The sequence below is a fragment of the Panthera tigris genome, chromosome C2 (assembly GCF_018350195.1).
Source record: "Panthera tigris isolate Pti1 chromosome C2, P.tigris_Pti1_mat1.1, whole genome shotgun sequence".
In the NCBI taxonomy this organism is placed as follows: Eukaryota; Metazoa; Chordata; class Mammalia; order Carnivora; family Felidae; genus Panthera; species Panthera tigris.
The window spans coordinates 10,068,163-10,080,854 of record NC_056668.1 but is presented as its reverse complement, the minus strand read 5'-3'; positions in this window follow the sequence as shown (position 1 = coordinate 10,080,854).

Below are 12,692 nucleotides of genomic sequence, written 5' to 3'. Positions count from 1 at the left end.
ACAGTCTCCAGTAGCTGGAGGCGGTCTCTGGCCTGCAAAGGCCTCCAGCTGACACCCTCAATGAAATAAACCCCTGAGTCCTACAGCTCCAAGGAACTGAATTCTGCCAACGACCATGTGAGCTAGAAAGCGGATCTTTCCCCAGTATGGCCTCAGATGAGACCACAGCCCCAGCCAACACCTCCAGGAAAGCCTTGCGACACCCTGAAGCAGAGAACCCAGGAAAATTGTGCCCAGGCTCTTCCTGACCCACAGAAACTGTGACAATAAATGTGTATTGTTTTCAAGTCGTTAAGTTTGTGGTACGATTGTTCCAAAGCAATAGACCACTCCGTCATCCATTTAACCAGTACCTATTAAAAGCATACTCCTAAACAAGATACGGCACTGGATACAGGACATTATGTACTTCTCATTCAACACAAATATAACCAGCTTGAAAGTTAACCCCTATTCTATATTCACTTATTTTGGAGACAGCAAAACAATGATGCAGCGATCATCTGAGATAGCATAGCCCTGGTATCACTTATCTTATGTAGTATTTTCCCCATCAACTCTTTTCCCTCTAGGCAAGATGAAATATTCATGGCAAAAATGAACTTACTTGGCATTGCTTTAATACTTCCCTGAATTGTCATATGTTAATCAAAGTACTGACCCCTCAAATATTCTGGAAGAAACTTGAAATATGTCACATTGCAGAAGGACAGGCACAGGAATACCGCTACGGCAGATAATGTTGTCTGTCAAATCTGGATTCAACGTAGTAGGGCGTCTTCCAGATAGCTCGGTTGGGAAGAGAAGATATAGTATCATTTTTCCAATGATATGAACTATTTTGGATATGAATATTAAATTAATATTTCTGGTTATATGCATGGTATACTGCGCTCCAATTATTCTGTTATTTCTGTGGTTAAATAATTGGGGCTGTACTGGTGTTTAGGAACTGTGGATTTTGTGGTCAAATTCTATTGTCTAGTTTTGTTTTAACAGCTATGTGTGTATGGATGTGTTTCTGTGTATTTGTAGGTGATTTTCACACAAGTTATAGGGCTTTGTAACTAAGCCACAGAAATCTATGAAACTAGCCTGTATGTGGGAATCATATAAGTCACTTCTACTTCTGGTTTAAATCTTGTCCTATGAATCATAACCCTTAGCAGGAACTTGAAACTGTTTCCAAGTCTTATAAACAGAGAGTAAATCCTCATTATTAAGTTTCAGAGGTGATTTCCATGATGGCAACTTTAGAATGGAAATCTCCTCCTTTATATGAAGGGTGAAGTTCAACTCTTCTACGTTAATTATGACATTTTGAGTTCACTCAAATGGACTGATTTTTTTTTTTAGGACACTGCCAATTTTTTTAACTGTTCCATTATCTTTAACTTTATTATTTTTCCACGCCCAGGACGTTTTTATCAGATTCTTAATTGCTGATTTATGTTGTTGTCATGTTCCTTTGTGTTGTGTTTATTAGTTTGTATTTACATAAAAATGTAGTTTCCTCTAACATCAAGTGAAACCATACAAAGAAGCCTTTTTTTGTGTGTGTTTGAGAAAGCAGGTTGTTAAAACCAGCATGTCAGCAGACAGGTAACAAGATTACAGGGACCTCACAAAGGTGGCTATTTTCACATTAGGTCTATTATAACCAAAGTATTGTTTAATATTTATCACAGCTATTTGTCAGCCCAGTAGGTGTTCTACTGATCTTCCATGAAAATACAAGATGATACCATTAGCTCACAATCTATCCATGCCCATTTCTGTATTTTTTATTTCCCCTGATAGGGTTTGCTTGCTGTTCAAATGACAACTAACAATTATCTTCCCAAGATGATTCAATGTCTGTGAGGAATTAGTCACATACTCCGCTGGTGAGAACATAAACTGAAATCAATCTCTTTGGTAACCAATTTAACAGTACGTATTAAGAGCAGAAAATGGTTAATTCTCTGACTCAGTAGCTCCTCTTCTAGGAATTTATGATATGAAATTAATCAGAGATACACATAAGTATGTATGTACAAAATTATCTATCACAGAGTACTTTATTTCAGTATAAAAACAGATATTCACAGTATGAGGATCTAGCCATCAGAGAAATTACTTAAATAAATTGTGGAATCTCCATATGATAAAGTATCATGGAATCATTAGAGCGGGATTTTTAAAAATTCTATAATGTTAGCATATAAAGCAGAATCCAAAACTATGTTATTGAAGTAGGTATCTATGGAAGAAATACAGTAATAGAGCAAAGAAATGCAGTAGCATATTAACTGTGTTTGTCTCTGGAAAGAGCATGGGCAACTAAAAATGGCAGATATCTAATTTTACCTCTTATCAAGTTTGTGCCACGGTTTTTCAGTAAACCTTCATAGTCACCTTTGTCCAGCTTTAGATTTCCCGTAAAGAATTAGCGTAGTGGACAGTGCCTGTACCTGGGATAAATTAATGGGCCTTCCCTGAGCTGCACTCTTCCCAAAGATCGTTGTGTTGGTAGAATCATTCCCAAAGCACACAGCGTTTTGGAGTTGAGGAAGCAGCTTATGACGAGAGGTCACAAGTGACGACCAAGAAAGTAGAGGCCCCTTGGGAGGGCGTTAGAAATACTGGGAAAAGATATGGGACTCCCTCCCATCTTGTGGCCCAGGTGTTCCAGTGAATCTTATTTGTCAGGAAAGTTTGGGGAGACCTGGGTTACCTAGCAGTAGACACGTGCCCAAGTATGGTTATCACTTGAGCTGTCTGTTCATATTTCGAAGGTCACAAGAATGGTTTCTTCCTCTTGTCAAGATGATGAATCTCAGTCCAGACGGTAGAGACTTGTTCAGCCTAGAGCGTTGGGGGGGGGGGGACACCATGGAACCCAGCCTCTTACTCACCCAAGGTGGGCATGGATCCCGAGTGTGAATAAACCATCGTTGTCTCAAACCACTGAGATTCGGGGTTTTCCGTCACTGCAGCATAACCTGGTACATCCTGACTGATGCATTAATCTTTGAGGTAAATGTGCTAAAGAGAAATTGTATGAAAACTGAAATGTGATCAACTATTTCATTTGCACTCCTTTAGAACTTCCTTAGAAGTATATATTGTTAAAAAATTATTTAAAGTTAAAAAAATTTATATTTTGAATCATTATAGCCTAACAAAACAAGAATTAACAAAATTATATCGTTATCTTGGCAAATGCAAATTCATGAATTTTTAAAAGTCCTTTAACTTCTAGAAAGTTTTAAAATAATGTGTCTATCAAATTATAATAACATATTTTGAAAGGAGAACTTGTTTTCTTTTTCATTAATATGTTAAAGGAATCTGTTAGTCAGAGCTCCTCAGGGAAATTGTTGATTTGGGGGCTGAGGAAGGAAATGTGCAAGGTATGCCAAGAGCACCTTGGGGTACCAAAAGTTATTTATATACATATAAAAGTATTAATATACATACATACTACATACATATATATAGGATAGGGGCATGTCAAAGGGACTAGAGCAAACCTGAAAGAGTTCCCACTAGCTATATCTGACATAGTCTAAGCAACAAAATAAATAACGTATCATTGAATTATAACCCCAAATTATCCATAAACCCATACTGATATAAATAAATGATTAAGGGGTGCCTGGGCGGCTCAGTCGGTTAAGCGCCCAACCCTTGACTTTGGCTCAAGTCATGATCTCGCGGTTCATGAGACAGAGCCCCATGTCAAGCTCCCTGCTGGCAGCATGGAGCCTCCTTGGGAATCTCTCTGATCTGTTAAGGATCTGTTAAATGGACTCTCTCTCTGACCCTCCCTTGTTTATGTTCTCTATCTCTGTCTCTGTCTCTCTCTCTCAAAATAAATAAATAAACTTTATAAAATAAATAAAAAGATGATGGAATGGATGAAGAAAGAAAGAAAGATCAAGCCTTTTCAGAAAAATTTAAAGGGAAATATGTAGATACTTCCCCTTCCAGCAGATGAGGTTCAGTTGCCCTCCGCTCCCTTCAACCTTGAGGGTAGTGTAGACAGAAAGGAAAAATATTACCTTTACAGTGGAGAAACCTAAGAAATACTACGTTAGCCATGCGATGAAGATTAAAAAGCCTGTGATGTCTTGTGGATACCATGTACTCCTAATAGAATGTGATGAGAAGGGCACTTCACCCATTCTTTTCAAAACCCTGTGTCACGATGCAGAAACCAAGAGACAACCAAGATTGGGGGTCATTCTACAGGATACCTGGCTACTCCTTAAGATTCTCAAGGTCATGATAAGCAAGGAAAGACTGAGAAACTGTCACAGAGCAGAGAAGAGTGGAGACACATGACAGCTAAATGCCTGTGGTGCCCTGGATTGGATCTTGGAACAGACAAAAAAAAAAAAAGGTATTTATGGAAAAACAGGTGAGATCCACCTGAGATCTGGAGTGTAGTTGACAGTAATAAACCAATGTTGATTTCTTTGTTGTGACAAATAAACCATAGCAACATAAGAGGTTAATAGTTGTGGAAACTAGATGAAGGGTATCTTTGAAACTTTTGCAAAATTAAAATGATTTCAAATGTAAAAGTTCATTTTAAAAAAGGATCTGTTAAATGGACTCATTCAACCTCCATATTTATTATAGCCTCATATTCACAGGAGAGTATTCATTTCATTTCTTTGTATAACCAATTTGTCACCAAAATGGCAGCATTCGGACTTTGCTCTTCACCACCTGTTCAGCCAAAGTAGTTGAAAGTGAGGAAACCAGAGGGGTGTATTTAATACATGATTGAGCATAAAAGCTTGCATTCAAATTACAGAATCAACTGTAAAGCTATATTATAATGACTTTAAAGAGACCTTTCATAGGTGCACTGATGTCTATTGAGCTTAATTGTATGGGAATACAAAGCAATTAAGACAAAAGTAATGTGGATTTCTGTAGCCTGGACAGGATACTCTAGTTTTTCCATTTAATTGGTGTGCAAGTAAACCTGGCTGATAAGTAGACTCTATTCAAGGAGAAAATGAATTTAGAATACCGTGTAAAACAGGAGATGGAGTCTATACCAAAGAGCTCAAAAGCAACCTGAAAAGGAAGAACACGTATGGCCTTGAAAATCATGACTGCAAACTTATTTTCTCTCCTTCACCTACTTTTGCAGAGCATCAAAATTAACACCTAACTTTCTTAGATACCTACTGATTCCGTAATGCTTTCTGTCATATTTGCATATTATTCTATCTCTCAATGCCTTAACGCAGTGCTTGGTACCTAAAGGGTAAATAGCATAATAAATAGGTAATCATCTTAAAATTTTAAAATAACTTTAAATGTTGTTTTCTATGACTATGAGTACCAATGCCCAAATCGGTAAATGAAAAGGATTTTTTTCCTGTCCCCTAAATAATTTCATGGGGCCCCTGGATGGGTCAGTGGGTTGAGCGTCTGACTTCAGCTCAGGTCATGATCTCCCGGTTCGTGAGTTCTATCCCCACATCGGGTTCGCTGCTGTCAGTGAAGAGCCCTCTTTGGATCCTCCCTCCTCATCTCTCTCTGCTCCTCCCTGATCATGCACTCTCTCTCTCTCTCTCTTAAAAATAAATAAATATTAATAAGCAAGCAAACAAACAAATAAATATTTCCATACTCTGTGTTCTTCACTCAAACCTTGGAATGTACCATTATAACACAAATAAATATTGAATTGTAATACGAGTAAGGGAAAACAAATATAAATTGTATACATTTATCCTCAGAGACATTTACTTCTCAGTTATAATTTCAAACCCCATCCCATTGTTCAAGGTTCCTTTTTAAAAAAAATTTCTTAATGTTTATTTATATTTGAAAGAGTGGTGGAGACAGAATCTGAAGCAGGCTCCAGGCTCTGAGCTGTCAGCACAGAGCCCGATGCAGGGCTCAAACTCATCAACCGTGAGATCATGACCTGAGCCAAAGTCGGATGCTCAACTGACTGAGCCTCCCAGGCGCCCCCTCAAAGTCCCTTTCTTATGGTACTTCCTTCATCATAACTTGTCTGATCTTATCCCATCTCCATTCAAGAAAAAAGACCCAAATCTCCTTTATAGTTTCCTTACACTTAACTTCTACTTATTTTACGGCGTGCCCTGTTTCTATCACGGTCATATTGTTGCATGGACATGATTCCACTTGTGGACTAGACATTTCTTGATAGTCACATCTACTTTTAGGGCACCTTCAGCACTCCTGTGCCTGAGAGTCTCACGAGAATGCTGGTGGGACCGATGAGCAAGTAAACGCCCCTGCTAGGTTGAACACTGGCCTCTGAGCACAGCATCCTTGGCCTTTTTCTACAACTGAAAAGTGTTCTTGAACTTCAGTGTTGTTCCCCCTGCACCAAAAGAACTTGTCTAGAAAACATCTGATAAGCCGTGGAAAGAAACATCACCTTACTGCTGCTGGACCCACACGATTTATCCCAGCCTAAAGTTATCCAATCTTGCCTTTGCCAGTGAGGCGTGTCAATAAAGTCAAACCCAAGTGTGTGCTTTGCTTTCAAGCCCCAGCAGATGACAGCTGGGCCCAGGTGATTTAATGGACTCTGTGCAGACAAAGGCGAGGGTTCGCAATGTAAGAAATGTCTTCCCAGGTGAGAAGACAAATATCACTGACATTGCTTGTTTCTCCAAGCACAGGTCCCCAGCCCTGGCCTGGAAACACATCAAAGGCCACACCTTACCTCTTTTCATGCTCTTCCTCTGACTTCTCTCCCTTTCTGATTGCACTCTTGCGCTACTCACCCGTCAAACAATGGGGCTATTATATTCCTGGGAGAAGAAGAAGAATTACCTCAAAGGCCAGGTGCCAGTGGTAAGGTTCCTTGTGTCCAATTACTGCCTGTTTTCCTTTCCTTTCCTTTTCTTTTTTTTCAAAAGCCTTTCCTGTCACACTGCCAGACATTGGCCCTGAGCCCCGGTGTCAGCATGGGGCATCCAGTTTTGCTTTGAATTTGGGTTCCATTGTCTTTCACTCTCTCTCAACCTAGTGTCTGGTTATATTTATATCTCCTTATCAGTGCTAAAAAGCAGGGGTGAATCAGCTCCAGGGAAAGCGGACCGCACCCCCAAAGTTTCCATGTCAGCAACCACGCTCAAATTGTTTTGATCACTGATGGGTTTGCAGGAGGTGAGAATGATTATCAGAAGAAGAAAATGAGGACGGTGATGTGGCTTTTACCTTTGAGTGTCACATCTGGAAACCCCCCACCGGCCTTCTCCATTAGGTCAACCAAGATTCATCAGGGAAAAAGAAAACAAATCATAAGAGAATGTCAGTAGGTTCTGGATACCGAGTTTATTTCTTGCCTGGACGACAGGTGTCTGACAGGTGTATGACATGAGTATAATATCCCCCAAATGCTTTTGTCATTGATGCTAAGAATTGTAAGCAATATTTTAAAAATATTTTCTGCATGCCAAACACTGTCTTAAGCATATTACCTGCATTATCTTGTGAGTTCCTTACAACAACCTTAACTAGGCAGTACAGTTTAATCCATGAAAGAGAAGAAGATCTGGAAGCTTGGTGAGGTTAACAGCACAATGTTCCAAAGTTAAGAAGGGTCAGTAGATAGGTCCATTTTATACCAAACCTCAACCTCTGAACAGCTCTGCTATAATGGGAAGCTCTCACCTCCCCGGGGCTGTTTAAGCGGAGCCTGAGGCCCCAACAGCCACAAAACTTCAGAATGGAATGCATGTCAGTTATGGTCCAGGTGCTCTCATGAAGTCTACACTGTCAGTACTCAATTGCTTTACTTGTCTGGTTGAGCATGAACAACCTGAGTTTTGGGGTCCCTATCATTTTATTAGGTGTTTTAAGCAATGAAGGAAATTTGCTAGACAACAGTTTGAGCCTGTAGGTCATTAGATGACCCGGTTGTCTAGTGAGCCCATGGATATAGTGTGTAGGGTCATCTGGCCTTCACTTCTTGACAGACTCCAAACCATATGAACATGTGAGGGTGTCTGTCTCCACATTCAAATACCACCTGGGCTTGTTATATAGGATTGTCTCCAGGTATAAATTTTTTAATGTTTATTCATTTTTGAGAGAGAGAGAGAGAGAGAGAGGCAGAGAGAGAGGGAGGCACAGAATCCGAAGCAGGCTCCAGGCTCTGAGCTGTCAGCACAGAGCCCGACACGGGGCTCGAACTCACCGACTGTGAGATCATGACCTGAGCCGAAGTCAGACGCTCAACCGACTAAGCCACTCAGGCACCCCGGATCATCTCCAGCTATAAATGATCATTTTATTTTGCTGAAATCTAAGTGTCTAGATTCATTTTTTGTGATCTACTCTGGTGACAGCTGGAGTCTCCAAGTTACTGAAAATGCAAAGTTTAGCTCAGCTGCCTTTTCTATGACTTATGGAAAGGGGAAAAGATTCATTCCCAAGTTCTTCAAACTCTGGTGGTTTGAGAGAGGTAGGGGTGAGGTGGGATGTAGACCCACGCACAGGTGGTGAGGGCATGAGGTCTGCCCTGGCTTCTTCTAATCTCCTGTCTCAGCTGAAATAGTTATGAGTTATGTGTCTCCCTGCCACCCTGGGCATGCTGTTCCTTCTGTGATCCCTGAACCCAGACAGAGGACTTGGTGCTTATTAGCCCCTAGTCCCTTCTCCCCTTCTCTCATTCTCTCTCTCTCTTTCTCACACACGCACACACTCACACACCTCAGACACATATTCTTTCTCACATGTATTCATACAAAAACACACACAGGTGAACACACATACTCATCACCTTTCCCTTACTAACAAATATTCGCTCTCACACACACTCACACACACACACACACACAGACATGCTCACACCTCTCTCAGATTCAGGCTCTTTCTCTCTCTTTCACACACACACCCACTTCTCAAACACTCACATGAACAAAACCTTTGTATAACATCCTTGTACATAACAGATACTACTTGGGGGGCAGTTGAAGGGTATTTTTATATCCCACTCTAAATACTTAAGTTAAATATTGGGTTCTTGTTCATGAGAGTCCTCCAGGTATTTGTAGATGCTCTTCATCGTGCTCTCCTGCTTTCTTTTTCCTTTCTTCTCAAATCTCCACATCCCTAAATTCCCATTCGTATCCAGGAAAAGACATTTAACTCCCACTTTGTTCTTTCGTCTTTTGTCTAGGGTCTCCGTTGTTATTCACGGTAGCTTTTGGATTAGGCTGTCTTATTTATTTATATATTTAGATATACTTTTTTAATTATTTTCGAGAGAGAGAGAGAACGAGCACAAGTGGGGATGAGGCCAAGAGAGAGGGACAGAGGATCCCAAGCAGGCTCTGCGCTGACAGCAGAGAGCTCAATGTGGGGCTTGAACTCATGAACCGCAAGATCATGACCTGAGCCAAAGTCGGACGCTTAACCAACTGAGCCACCAGGCACCCCTACTTACATACTTTAGTATTACAATGTCAATAATTCTCCAATATTGATAACTCACATTAATTACGAATTCAAAATTTTAAATTATTCTGGAAAAAATAAGTAGTTCTTTATTTGCCATATCAAAAAATCTTGGATGATCTCACAGCCTGACCTAACCTGGTCAGGCCCATCTGTGTTATATTCTCACCTACAATATTAGTCCTACGTAAATTAGAAGAAAATTGATTTGTCAGTAACTTATAAAATATAAACTCTTTGATAATACTTTTTATCAGTCACTTTTTATCATTTGATAGTTAATGTAAGTGAGTTTTCTCTCAGTTTCAGCTAAGACCATTGTTCCTAAAGAGAATGTGTCAGAATTGCAAATCAAACCATGGCAAGTGTTATCCAACATTAGTTAAGAAAATGTAGTATGCTGGTTAGAACATGGGCTGGGTTGTTGACTCAAGCAAATGGAAGTGTGCATCCTGGCTTGGTCATTTATTACTGTTATGAGTTGAATTGTGTCCCCTCAAAAGATATTGTATTGATCAGGGTTTTCCAGAGAAACAGAAACAGTTGTATACACACACACACACACACACACACACACATCTCCCAAAGGAGATTTATTTTGAGAACTTGGCTAGTGCGTTATGGGAACTAGTAGTCCCGTGGTCTGCCATCTACAAGCTGGAGACCCAGGAAATACAGTAGTGTAAATCACTTTGAATCTGAAGGCCTGAGAATGAGGGAAGCTAATGGTGTTAATCCCAGGCCAAGGTCAAGAGTAGATGAGGTGAGGTGTCCCAGCTCAAACAAAGAGGCAGGAAAAAAAGGGGGGGGGGCAAATCCCTCCTTCCTTCACCTTATTGTTTATTCAGACCTTCAATGGATTGGATGATGCTCACCCACATTGGGGAGGGCCATCTACTTATGGAGCCCACCAATTCAAATGCTGATCTCATCTGTAAGAACCCTCACAAACACACCGGAAACATTTGATCGAGGTACCCTGTGGTCCACTCAAGTTGACACACAAAATTAACCATCACAGATATGTTGAAGTCCTACCCCCCACCCCATACCTGTGGATTTGTCCTTATTTGAAGACGGCATCTTTGTACATGGAATCGGGTTCAGATGAAATCATTAGGGTGGTCCCTAATCCAATATGATGGATGTCCTTATACGAAAAGGGAAATCAGTGGGCACACACACACACACACACACAGAGTGCTGTATAAACACAGAGACATGCAGAGACGTCCGTGTGACCACCGAAGCAGAGATGGAACATGATGCAGCAAGCCAAGGAACACCATGGATTGACAGCCACTCCCAAAAGCTCAGAAGAGCCAGGAAATGACCTACCAAGAATCTCAAAGAGGGCATGGCCCTGCTGACACCTTGGTTTCAGACATCTGACCTCCAGAACTGTAAGACAGTACATTCCTGTTGTTTCCAGTCACCCAGTTTGTGGTACTTCGTGGTACCATGATAGTCAGTTTGTATCATGACGCAGCAGTCCCCGGAAATGAATGCAGTGACCTTAACCAGGTTTCTGACCTCTCTACACCTCTGGATCTCCATCTGTGTGAAATGGAAATAGTCACACTAAGAATAGTACTTCCCTCTTGAGTTTGCTGAGGATTTGATGAGCAGACATATGTCAATTTCTTTGCAGCATCTGGCACATAGCAGATGGCCAGGGCGTGTCGGTTTTACTGACAAATGTCAACCATTATCAGATATAAACTTCTGTGGTCCCCGCACTCCAGGTGCCTAACTTTAGGTCTCCGATTCATCCGTCTAAGTGTGCCAGTCATTTCTAGAACCTTAGGGTTCCGAACCATACAACTGATTGTAATCATGCACTTGTCAGTTTAAGGCCACAAACCTTTATATAAAACTTCCCATAAAAATGGTAGGAACAATTGAATTCCAAAAAATGAGCCACTAACCTTTAGCCATCAGCCATCACCTTGATAGCCTCTTCACCAGTACTAGCCCCATGCTACCTCGAAGGTTGTTAAATAGAATCTTCCTCAATCAGCAAGACCTGGTTGGTGCCCTGGGTCTTGTAAGGTCTGCTGTACTCCTGTTTCTTTAGATTCCACAACCATGGAGATTGACTTCTGCCTCGCTGCTACTGGCCCAAACTTGCTCTGACAACACTAAGGCTACACATTTACTGGATACAATGTGGTGACATAATGTGCCCTATCCCATACTTAATTAAAATTAAGTGTCTATAATTTTTTAACTTTATAAAGTACACATACATTATTTTAAGAATTGAAAAAATAAATAAGTTCTTCTAAATACCCAATTCTAGTACCAAGCTGAAGAGAAACCGTTAAAAAGAAAAATATAATGGAAAAATCATAGAAATTTTGTTTTTAATATTTATTTGTAGGAGTACAGGATCATGCCACAAATCCTATATCCAAAGTCTGTTTTTGTGAGCCTCAGTTTCCTTACCTGAAAATAGCAGTAAAATTTAAAAAAAAAATTGAAAAGGAAGAAAGAAAAAAGAAAATGGTGGTAATCAGGACCGACCTCCCAATCCTCTTGTGGAGATTAGATATCACATAAGCATCTATTACGACGATTTGTCACGATGTAAGTTTCCAGCCTCCTGCTTTCTGTCCCTTTACATCTCTCATCACTTTTTGGTAAATGGTCATAAATGCAACAGAAAACACAGTATCATCTTGGAGGTAATGATATATGAAATTTTGAAAACTGAATCCTGCGGAGGACAGCTTCCGAACGGGCTCCCCAAAGGCTCAGCCTTCTGGCATTCACAACTTTCTGTAATTCTCTCTGCTTGAGTGTGGGCTGGATGTAGGGACTCGCATCTACTAAGTGGAATACGGCTAAAGTAGTGGGGGTTCACTCTGAGATTAGGTTACAAAAAGATTGTGGCTTCCATCTTGTGTTCCTTCTCTGGCTCCTTCTGATGAAAGCCGGCTGCCATTTTGTGAGTTGCCAGACGGAGAAGGAACCGAGGGTGGCCTGCGACCAACCATGTGAGTGAGCTTGTAAGTGCCTCCATCCCTAGCTGAAATTTCAAGGGACTGCAGCCCAAGGTGATTCCTTGATTGCAGCCTTGTGGGACACCCTGAGCCAAAGGCACCCAACTAAGCCACTGTCAGCTTCCTAACTTACAAAAACTCTGAGACAATGAATGCTGTTGTCTTAAGACACTCAGTTTAGGAGTAATTTGTTTCATATTAACTCTTCCAGGTGGCTTTGGCCAACAGTCACAC